Consider the following 12,372-nt stretch of genomic DNA (forward strand, 5'->3'; position numbering starts at 1 on the left):
GTGAAGTTACTTACTTGAATCATATTTATTGATCTTTATCATGTGATATTGTGGAGAAAAAATCCCTTCTTGAATACACAATCATCATCATCAACGTGTTATGGCATAAGAGCTAGAACTATTTGGAATTCTATGATTAGGGATCACAATGAAAATATATTTATCCATCAACAGTATGCCTTTCGTATATAAAAATGAACAGGAACATGAGAAAATGTGAAATGACTCAACATGATTAATAGGTAAGTATAAAAACACCATGGAATTCATAAGGATAGATTCAGTGACATCTTTTCCTAAAATGCACCTATTTTATCTCCTTATTCTGTCCCCAAGTAAGATAACATGATAAGTCATCCACATCATAAGAGCAGGACTGTAGAAGGTTATTCCATACAGATGTTTTAATGTCCTTATTAAAAATCATATCAATAGAAATAGTTGGAATTTATTCTTACAGATAAGTGATCATTCTAGTATGATATGGTCACAATTTACGCACCATTATAAATATCCTTTCACACTATCAAAACATCTCACATCATTAAAGTCTTATATCAGACGATAAGATATCAGGTTGAGCTGATATTTTGTGGGAAAATTTTTAATCTCTCCACATCCATTTTTAACCCAAATTCTAGGGTATAAAGCTGGCAAGAAATATTTCTGAAATTTTTCTCCAACAGTTGGCTTGGTTTAATAGCAACATTCTAGAGTCAATTTTCTTGAATTTTGAGCTTGGAAACTGTAATTTTCCTCTTGACTAAAGAAACATTTCCTTTTGATTGAGAAAATACCTAAAATGGTTGAAATTATTTCTTTGATTAAAAGTCTACATTTTATGTTCAGGATTCAAAGTAAAAGGGCATAAAAGTTATTTCAGTGCTGTTCATTCTAACTGTTGGTTTGAATCTAGGAAACTTCTTAAAATTTTATGTTAAAAAGTTTACCCCTATTCTTGCTTTATTTTATCCCTCTAACTGAATTTTTTTCCTCTCCCTCTTAATCCAAAACTTTCTTGTTGAAAAAACTAATTCCCTACCATCAAATGCAGACCTCAAGTTTTCATAAAAATAAATTCATTTGTTTCCTTTGCGAAATTCTTCTTTTGTGTGCTCTTGTTTTTTTATCTATGTGCCAGTTTGTTATATTTTTGTTGTTTTTCCATCCTGTTTCAAAGACTTTCTGCAAACTTATCCAAACTTTGGCGAAATCCAGAATTCATATTTGGCTCTCTCTCCACCGCCCAAAAACAAGATGGAGTGCTGAATGCACCACCAACACTGGAATATGCCTCGCCACACCTCACCACTCAGAACGTTAATACGAGCTGTCAATGGAGATGCACATGATGTTCTTGTCAATTTTCAAAAAAAAACCTAAAAATAAGTCTCCCTTTTAGTTCAAAATTTTGAGTAAAATATTAAATTTATAAAAACATTAAAATAATTTGTGAAAAAAATTATCATTTCAATACGTTCCTTTATTTTTAAAAACCAAATTTTAATATCTATTTATCTGTTTTTACCTACCTCTATACAGTGTGAACCTTTTTCTGTCCTTTTACCAGAGTTAAATGCTAAGAAATGGTAAGTATAAATAGTTTTCTATATCTAAATTGTGATAGCTGATTAAATAACCCGTAATTTTATTTTTTGAACTTATAAAGCATGGCATTTGTGGGGGAAAAAGTCTGAACTTCCAACAGCTGTAAACCTCTTTCCCAGAAGACTAGTCAGGAGCATGAGTATCCCCTGTGGGAGTCCCTCTCAAGTCCAAAATATTCTCTACATTTCATGCTAAAAATAAGTTTTGAAATAGGTTTTTAAATCTCAAAGCTCAACCCACACAGTGAACCTGTTTACCAATCCCACACATGAGATTCTTATTTTGATTACATTTTTTATAAATAACCAATCAAAACTGAACATAGAGTGAGTAGCAGAGGAGCAAAATTTTCACTTGCTCATATTAAGGCCATTCTAATGACACCATACATCAACCAACTGCACTGATGGGACCATCCTGATGATTTGAGGATCATGTAGAAAAAAGGATTTTAGCATTTCCTGCAATAGGGAAGACAAGAAGTATGAAGAAATTAGGGAGGAAAGAGCAATGTCCAGTAGATTACTTCCAATAAATGAAAGCTATCACAGGTTGTGTCTTGGTAAAACTGTGGCCATCACTGAACAGATCCTTTAATAGATATGAGCATATCGGGATCAAATTAAAGTGGTGAGGATACCTGGCACAATATTAATGGAATATGAACAGGATAATTCAACAAAGATCTTCTGTTATCAAGGTTTTCTAATATTGACCACAGAACAAGCCGCTAATCAAGCAGTCTTCCCCTAATTTATCTATTTTGCACCACCCATGTAAAATATTTATCATCAAAATTCATTTTTTCTTCCATATTTTAATTATAATTTTATACTGAAAATTTTTTCAAAATAAAATCCATTGAATAAACAACCGCATGAATGGATCAATAAATTTTAACTGGATAGGGCCTTGACCATTTTCCTTAAAAGCAAATAAACCCTTTGATTTGACAAAAAGCATTTTCACAGTAATTATAATTAGTGTAATTATTATATTTCAATTTGTATCAGTTGTAAGCTTCCAGATAGTTTACAAGTAGGCGTACTCATTTTTTATTGATTACACCAACACCTGTGTTTTTCTCTTTTTGAGCGATCAAAATCCATACCATTGTCCTTTCTTCAAGTTTTTGAAACTCATCTAAGATGAAAATGAATAGACATAAATAAAAATTTTATTTTTAAATCTCCATAACTTATCATCTTCTCATGGATCAATCTCTCAATCATTGCCATGATATACATTGTGAGAACTTGAAGAGTGAGTTTTGTGATTTTGGAATTACAGCTGGATTTTTTGTTTTAATCATGATTTTTATTGCGTGGTGAATGATTTCAATTAGAAGTAGGATTTGTAAATTTTAAAAAAGATAAAATAAATGGCTATTCATATTTACAGAAGCACGTTTAGCCATATTATTATATCATGCCTAGGGACACTCCTAGTATGCTTAAAGAATCTCATTGCCACAATGTAAATTGTGAGAACTTGAAGAGTTTGTTTTGTGATTTTGGAATGACGACTAGATTTTGTTTTTTAATCATGAATTTTTATTTTCTTAGGAATGACATTAATTACAAGTTTGATTACGCAAAAAATAAAATAAAACAAAATAAATGGCTATTCATATTTATAGAAGCATATTAAACAATATTATTACATCCTGATTAAGGTTATCCCTAGTAGACTTAAAGAGTCTTACTTATTTTATGTCAATAACTTTTTGACATGTTACAAAGCTTGTACAGCATGACTCCATCAATAGTTACATCAGCTTTCATTGTACCTCCTTGTCGTCAAGCCTTTACCCCACAAGGCAGATGGCATCACATCAATGGGCATCAAGAATGAGTCTACAAATGACCATTCTGATGTCCGTCATGATAACATGATACGTTTTACATGAATTTAAGCGTCTACATATTGAATTTATCATGTTTTTAACTGGAATATTTAAAATATTTCTAAATTTCATTTAAACATTACTTTATGCATATTTTGAGTGTTTTAATCAACCCTTCTTTGCCAATTCTTTCCTTTAGTCAACATGGCCCTTAAGGAGGTTTGAATGGGCATCTAGAGTGGGCTTCTTGTGTATTGGGAGTCGTCTTATTATCTATTAGATGGCTTAGGCTTAAACTTTCCTCCCGTTTGTATCTCAGATTCACCATTGTATTTACCTTAGTCCTGTTTTCAAATAAAACTCCAACAAGATGTGAGAAATCCACTTCACTCTAAGTAGTCAAGTGCGGTTAGTCTCAAAAATCAATAAAATACATTAAAATAGAGCTTAAGAAATAAACCCTAAATTATCATTTTATCCTAAATTGGTGAATAATACTAGGGAAAATATAAAAATATGTGTTACCAAAAAAGTATAAAAAGCATAATTGTATTTATCTAAATTGATTTTATCAGTGTCATATGCCCAAATTGCTGTGTGGTGCTTTCTTTTCATGAGTCTTGATGTGGTTTTCTCTATTTGTTCTCAAAATACTTTAATGGACTGAAATAATATTTTAAATGAGAAAATTACTTCACTAATTTTAACTAGGGGTAAAATTCAAGGGTTCTTGTTTTACAAAAATGGACATGTTATTTATAGACCAGACATTATGGATAGATAGGGGGAAGAGAGAAACAGATGCATTCAAATTTTCATCCATAAACTCGTTCTGGTTGTTACCTACTGCACTTTGAAGTTCAACCATTCTCAATCAGTTGAATTTCTCTCTCCTCCAAAATTCATGTGGCACATTTCTACCAGGGCACAAAACTTTTTGAAGACTAGGAAAAGTCAAAGAGAACTCCTTATACGTATTTAATTATTCAAAATTATATATTAAACCTTGAAAATTTTCTTCAAAAAAATATATTACACCTTGAAAAATTATTGTAATTTAATTTAATGTAAGAAAATTCCATAAAAGTACCAAATCTAAAAAATTAGACTGTCATTCTAAGAATATAATGACTAAACTTATTTATAAAAATCCAAAAATAAGTTTTGAATTATAAATTTATTTTCTTTATGAAATTAATGTTATAAAATTATGTTTAAATACCGTAAATTTGAGAAGATTAGCTTCACTCTAAAATTCAATATATCAGTTTAAGCCTTAATAACATCCTATTATGATCATTTCAATTAAAATAAGCGCACAAATTTATGGAATTACTACTAAAATAGCATGTTTCGTGTTACTACACTTCAATTAGTTAAGACACTCTCTATCCCTATTTTTATAGTTCAATCAATCATTTTATCTCAAGCCTCAGAATCATACTCTACTTATGACATAATATCTTACATTCCCTTAGGAAGATTCTTGAGTAGGAACCCTTACAACATCTTAGCAAGATTTCAAATGCAAGCTATGTTATCCAAGTTCAAGGAGGTAACATATATAGAAGGTCATGGGATTCAACTTGATCTAGGCCAACCTAAATACCCTGTTACAAGGTCTAGAGAGTGAAGAGAATGTCCTCTAAAATAGTGTGAGAAACCACATAGCTTAAAAATATTTAAGAGCTACGTTTACACCTAGGGAAAGTTTACACTTGCCCTATTACATAGAGCTAAGCTATAATCTTTCTCGGCTTTCTCTCTTAAATATATCTCTTTATTACTGGAGTTTGTCTAGTTTTATCGAAAATCTTAAATCCACTACAAAACAATGTCATTTATACTTCCACAGATTTCTGTAATAACTTAGAGTTTCTTCCCATTTTTATGCTAAATAAAGGATGGTGGTCGAATCCATTTATGATGCCATGGTTTAAGTCAAATGGATGGTGGCCATGGTCGAGGCTGCCGCTTGGCCCTAAGACAGATCAAAGAAGAGTGGAGAATTTCTTGGAGGTTTTTGTAATTCAACATCCTGTTATCTGTAGATAACGACCAACATCAAGTCATTCCAATAAACTCTTAGTTACTGGAGTTTGTCTAGTTTTATCGAAAATCTTAAATCCACTACAAAACAATGTCATTTATACTTCCACAGATTTCTGTAATAACTTAGAGTTTCTTCCCAGTTTTATGCTAAATAAAGGATGTGGCCGAATCCATTTATGATGCCATGGTTTAAGTCACATGGATGGTGGCCATGGTCGAGGCTGCCGTTTGGCCCTAAGAGAGATCAAATAAGAGTGGAGAATCTCTTGGAGGTTTCCACAATTCAACATCATGTTATCTGTAGATAACGACCAACATCAAGTCATTCCATTCTTTAAGGAAGTGATTGGAGATCTAAAGTTATTTAGCCCCACTCAGACATTTTATTTCACCAAACAAAGAGTTCAGAAGGGCCCTTGCTCCGTCACAAACAGTCCACTACCGTCAACGCTATCAGGGAACAGATACCTACACAAGCTCTATCAGGAGATATGGAGATCCAACCGAAGCACGAATTCCCACTTGTTCAGAGAGTAAGATTTTCTTAAAGAAATCTCAGGAGAAGAAGTAGGCTTCAACGCGTATTTGTTTGATTGTTTACTGAGGCAGCTTGTGGAGTCCAAGGTTCAGAAATTTTTCTTTCAACGCAACAATAAACTCTTCGCAAATGCTTTGAGGACAAAAGGTCAATACACCGTGTGTGTAAATACACCTCCAACTTATGGCCCTCTTTAGGGGAAAATAGCTCCCCATAAATATATATAAAAAAACGCATGAACATGTCATTTTTTTCACAATTAATCGCATCAACCTCCAAGTGATCAATAAAAGAGGAGGGTATCGCTATACACCCCCAGCGACTAACAAATGTGGAGGGATTAACTATTGGAGAGATATAATTTACAATAGATTTCTAAGGGTGCGTAGTAAGGGAAATGAATTCATAGGAATAAGGCAGAAAAAGGTGTTGATTGCTTTGATGTTGCAGAGAAAGTGCATCACATTAAATAAAAATAGAAATAAATTCATAAGGGCATATTCGTCTATCCAAAATTATGGTTACTGGGAACGATTAATAGATTTTATTGGGTCTTCAAGATGGAAGAATTGCTTTCGTGGTGAGATATATGCTTATATGCATTTCATAGAACCCTACCCTCAAATTACTGATTTTGAAGTACTCACATATTTTCTTCTCTTGCTAGAGCAGTACTCTTACAATATTGAGTCGAAGTACGTCAAATTTACTAAGGGTTATATCATGGAATTACCTAATATTAATGATATCGTATGTACTTTAGGGAAGGCTATTCAATTGTATGAAACTTTAGGTAATAAAGTACCCAAATAAATGATCTATTTTAATGTTGAACAACTTGTGAGGTTATACGGCAAAAAATATCAGAATGCAGTGATCAAAGGTATCTTCATAAATATATATTATGATTTCGATGAAACCGAACCCCTTAATCAGACTTTTCCCTTTTACTACTATATATGATAATATGAGGGGAGATATTATCAAAGTTATATATTCTGATATTAGAAATGCTAATCTACCTGAGGTTAAATCACTTAAGTATAAAAAGTGTAGTATATCATATAAGATAAACGCACTTAAAGGCAAATATAAACATAAATGTAGGCCTTTCATTGTTGCCGATATAGAGACTGTAATATTGGTGAACATCTTTACTACTACTATGTGAACTCTCTCTATCCTTATATTATGAAATCCTATCCAATGCCTTCAGGGGTCCCTGTCTGGCATAATAATTTGGAAGAGGCTGATTTGGATTTTTTGAAGCCTATGTTGTATGTCCAAGTACTATAGAACATCCATTCTTGCCATATAAGGACAAGTTTGGAACTTTAATCTTTCCTACAGGTAGATTCATTGGAGTCTTTTATAGCGAAGAGTTGAAGTTCACACGTAATTTAGGTTATGATATAATTCCTCTTAGGGGCTATTTGTTTGAGAAAAAACCTAGTCCTTTCAAAGGTATCATCTCAGACCTATATAAAAGCAGACTCGATGCTAAGAAAAGAGGTGATGCACAAATGACATATATTTATAAAATACTAATGAACTCGCTCTATGGTAGATTTGGTATGAATCCTGAAAGTACTGTAACGGAGATCTGCAATCAAAAACAATACGAGTAATTGATGATGAAAGAAACATTTCAATCTGCAGAGAAGCTTACCGATCATTACTATATTGTTAATTCCATTACCAATTGTTACTCTGTACACGACGATGACTGGAAAGCTCCTAAGATGTCGGCCGTTCACTTGGCTGCTGCTACCACAGCTTGTGCTCATATTCATATGTATCCACACACAGCTAGATCGAACTGTTATTATACTGATACTGACTCCATACTTCTAGGAAGTCCTCTTTTTGACGATTTAGTCCCGTCCACCGAATTGGGTAAGTTTAAACTAGAAAACCATATCAAGAAAGGTATCTTCTTAGCACCTAAAAGCTACATGTTGGAAATAGAAGATAAGGCAACTATTCTTAAACACAAGGGGCCTGCTAAGGATTTAATCACAGCAGATTGTTTTAGAAAGCAATATACAGATCCATCTATAACGAAGCAGATATCCACTAAAGCCAATTTCTGAATAGATTAGAAAAACTACGGATTGGAAGAAGATGATGAACATAGGACTACGGCTTCCACAGAGTTCGAAAAGAGATAATGTCTATGATGAAAATGAGGACTGGGTAGGCACACGCTCTAGAAATGTCGTTGACCTAGGAACTCAAGATGCTAATACTATTCTTAAATATGAGCTACTGACTAAGACGAAGCCCTGATAAATCTACCCTTTAACTTAATCCGACAAATGCTTTGAAATGATATAAATAGAATCTGACAAATGCTCAAAATAGTCTGTAATGAACAACCCCACTCAGACTGAATCCGAAAGGTCGACAAGGTGGACTAGCCCATTTCATCACTCTGACTTCCTTCTCTTTGGTGGAGTGAGTTATGCCCTTCCCAAGGGTAGCACGAACAGTGCTAAGGAGTTGCTTGGAAGCGGGGGTTGTGCCTTTAAGAGGGTTGTGTCTTCCTCTTGTGGGAAAGACTCTCCCTTGAGGTCCAGTCACACCTTCAACCTAAACCCTCTTCTGAAGCCTAGGTTGAACCCCACTGGGTAGCCTCCTATGGGAGAGACTAGGCTAGTAGCACACCATCAACCTAAACCCCCTTCTGGAGCACATTCCTATAGTTCAAGAGTGAATAAGGAAGTGCAAGACTAGCTGACAGCTTTCTGATGAGTTCATCCCTCTCTATCGCCATGCTCTTGTCACGAGCTGGACTCAAACCAGCGTGCCCTAGCATCTGGCTTTTCAACCTACCAATCGTGACTTTTGTTTACCCGCATCGCCTAAATCCTCAACTAAAGACTAATGAGGGTAGACTACATTCGGGGTGGCATGACGACAAGGTCCTCCTCCTACCTTTTATTTTATGAATCAATCGAAGAAAAGAAAATGAGCGCCAAGAATACATGTATGATTTAAATAGACCAAGATACAATTTATTGGTGAACAGAATCTGCCATAATCTCTTCAAATCTGCCATAATCTCTTCGAATACACACGATAAGCAGACACACTCAAATCATAGACTCATTTTCATTATAAATTAATGAGACTTTCGGGCCTTTCCCACTGTAGGTGCCCCTCCATATTAATAAATAATTTACCATGCCACGGCCTAAGAATTCAACCTCCTCGTCTTCCAGGATGCACTTTAGCAGACAATCCCCATGAGGGAAGAACGCAGTCTAATCTCAATATTTGATTCAACTTGGGGGCTGTTTTTTTATCTGTAAACCCCGTAATAGCCGTATTAAGGCACCTACACCAAAAAGCTGTTGAATCCAGATTTAGCAGTTACGTCATATAAAAAGGATGTCCATTTCTTCTAAATACAAATCCATTAATACATAATAGAGTAGACCTATTCCCCTAGTTCCATTCGTTTTAACAAATCCTAATATTCTATCTAATTAATCATTATTTACTTTCAGTTTAAAAAAAAAGGTTGATTCTTTTATTGGTAGCTCATTATCGATTTCATTTCCCATATAGATAGCACTAAGTTACTTAAGAGGCACTGCATCTATAACTCCCTGGTGTTTCTTTCTTTTAGTAATGCACGCTGTAATTGTGACTTCTGTTCTCTCGAAGTTTCTTAAATTGATTCCACTTCACAGCATTATAAGGCTCATCAAAATCAATCACTTGGTTATCGCACACAGAATCAACATAGTTCTTGTAGCACTTAATAAAGTTTGATACTACTATACTCTGTTTCTTTTTATCTTTAGCTGGTGAAATTGTATTAAAGAAATCTTTAAGATAATCAGATGTCAGTGGGATAGACTCATTACTTATGTTATTTCCTTCTTCAGGAATAATGAGATTTTCATTAATAAAATGATTAATGATTTTAAGTGGATGACTAATATTAATAAAGACCTTGGTATATATATCAGGTACTACTTTTACGTAAGTTGGAGTTGTGATAAAATTATCGTATACAGTATAGATATCAACGTGTTGATTCAATAATGATTGTACCACTTTCATGGCTATGTATGCATCCTTTTGATGAATGAAGTTTGCGAATGTTGCTGATGTTGTTTTTTGCTTATCCCTTATTGTGGTTGGTATACTTAAAGTAGCTTTTCATCTCTTTTTTTTACCCTGTTCATAAACACATATACTTTCTTTTTTGAAAGCTATATAATCCTGTTTTGTAGTGAAAAAAGGTATACTATAGAAAAGAGCTCTATCCTTTGCAGAACAAAACCAACTAATGATTTTAATCAATTTCATTATATTTACTATGTCTGGATATTTATGGATCCAAAATTCATCCCAAAGTTTAGCGAGGTTATATGTATCTTTTCTACTTAGTAATAGCCCATATGTTATCCTAATATCTTTTTCTATGCTGATCAATGTCTTCCCGTAGATCAATGGCATAAAAATTAGCTTAATGAGCTTTCTATCTAACTTAGATTCAATGATTTCCATCTTTTCCTTATCATTTACTCGATGATGAATAAATTCCATTAAATCCTGGAGCACGTGGGTATATACATCTTGTATTTTACCATCAGGGTGAGGAAAAAAATTCTTTCTCGTAGCCATTTCTTTGTCAAGTAATAAGTAACTCATGATCTGATAGGCACTTGCGGAGGCATCTTGCGTTATTGGTATTTTATTATATTCTTGAACTACATCGTCACACAGGACCTTGGCTATGAACATAAATGGATCACTATCACCCTTAGCAAAGCTTATTAAACTCTCATCAGAAGCATAGATCAAACTCTGCTTTTCCTTATACCATTGAAGAGCTTCATCATAAAGATAGAATTTCTTATACTTAAGGCAGCTCAAGAGGCTACTCCCCTGGCTTTTCTCAGAATGAATTTACTCGGTTTTTCTCTAAAGATAACAACCCGCTCGTAAATTCCCCCCTCAGCTGTCCATTTCTTATTCATTCAGGGCTAACTCTCCTGGCTTTTCAGATCTCAATCGGCAAAGGCCTCACCTCAGATCAGCTGTGTTCACAACTCCCAGCATTTATTTTGCAAAGTTCGAGAGCCTAACTCCAAAAATCATAACTTTACCGACTCTTTGCACCCTTCTAGCTCTTGAAGATTGTTGGAAAAGACTATTAAAGCTCTAGATATCACGCTCATGAAAATGCAAGATACCTGAGCGCTAAATTCTACGACGTAAGTCCATAAATGCTGGCAGATAAAAGACATAATCCTCATATGCGGACGCTAGCATGATTATAAAATCCTCATACCTAGCTTTTTGCACCCTAATAGAGAATTCTTTTAAGAGAGCATCAAGGCGACAAGTTCCCTCTATAGCCCTATTATGGTCAAAAGATTTCCCCAGTAGATCGACGGCTTCTTTCAGATTCACGCACGCTAGTATTCCAGGCATAAGAAGACCCATTTTTTTGAAAGTGGGATGATTCTTCTTAATGAACTCCAATACCTTTTTATTTATCTGAAATCCTTGGTTCTGAAGCCCATTCAACATGGAGCACACTTCTTTATACTTAGAATCATCTAATTCTATATTGAATTGTTTAGGGTATGGGATGATAGAAGACCGTAATGTATATTTAAGGAGGGACTGCTTAAGTAACCACCTTTCAGGTCTGATAACACAAAAGGCTTATATATTTATCAAATTCAAATAGAAAATAATTATCAGATTCAGATGGATGTTCCCAATCTATCGGATTGCAAACCATTGGAAGATTGAGTTTCAACAGGAGAATACTTAAGTCAAAGTTGCATACAACGAATAAATATTTTTCTATATAAGCCTTTCCTTTCTTTTTAACTACAGGTTGATTATCATCTGCTGAAATGGACTCAAGAGAGATCAATTTTCTTTCAATCATCAAATCAAGCAATCTTCTACCTATTTCAAATTCTTTACCTTTTTTATGACTGATATCACCTTCCTTACTATTATCAACTCGACTACTTATCATTTTATTCTTATTAATTATATTTGCCTGTGTTATAACTATTCTATCTATGAGTCCCAACAATGTAGATACCCTCACAACCGAGTTCTCTTGAATACTGTTGAAGGCAACTCCTAGAGCATATATGAGGGTAGCTTCTAGCGTATATTCACCAACTGAACAATAGTGCTATTATAAAGTTCTTTAGAAATGTGTTTCCTTAAATAGTATTTAGCGTTAATAAGGTTCTTTCCTATCAATCGTTTGATTAAGTTAGGAGTTTCAGTAAACATAGTATTTTCATCGAATTTTGCAGTTATATCTTCAATCTCCATT

The sequence above is a fragment of the Wolffia australiana genome, chromosome 4 (genome assembly GCF_029677425.1).
Source record: "Wolffia australiana isolate 7733 chromosome 4, ASM2967742v1".
In the NCBI taxonomy this organism is placed as follows: domain Eukaryota; kingdom Viridiplantae; phylum Streptophyta; class Magnoliopsida; order Alismatales; family Araceae; genus Wolffia; species Wolffia australiana.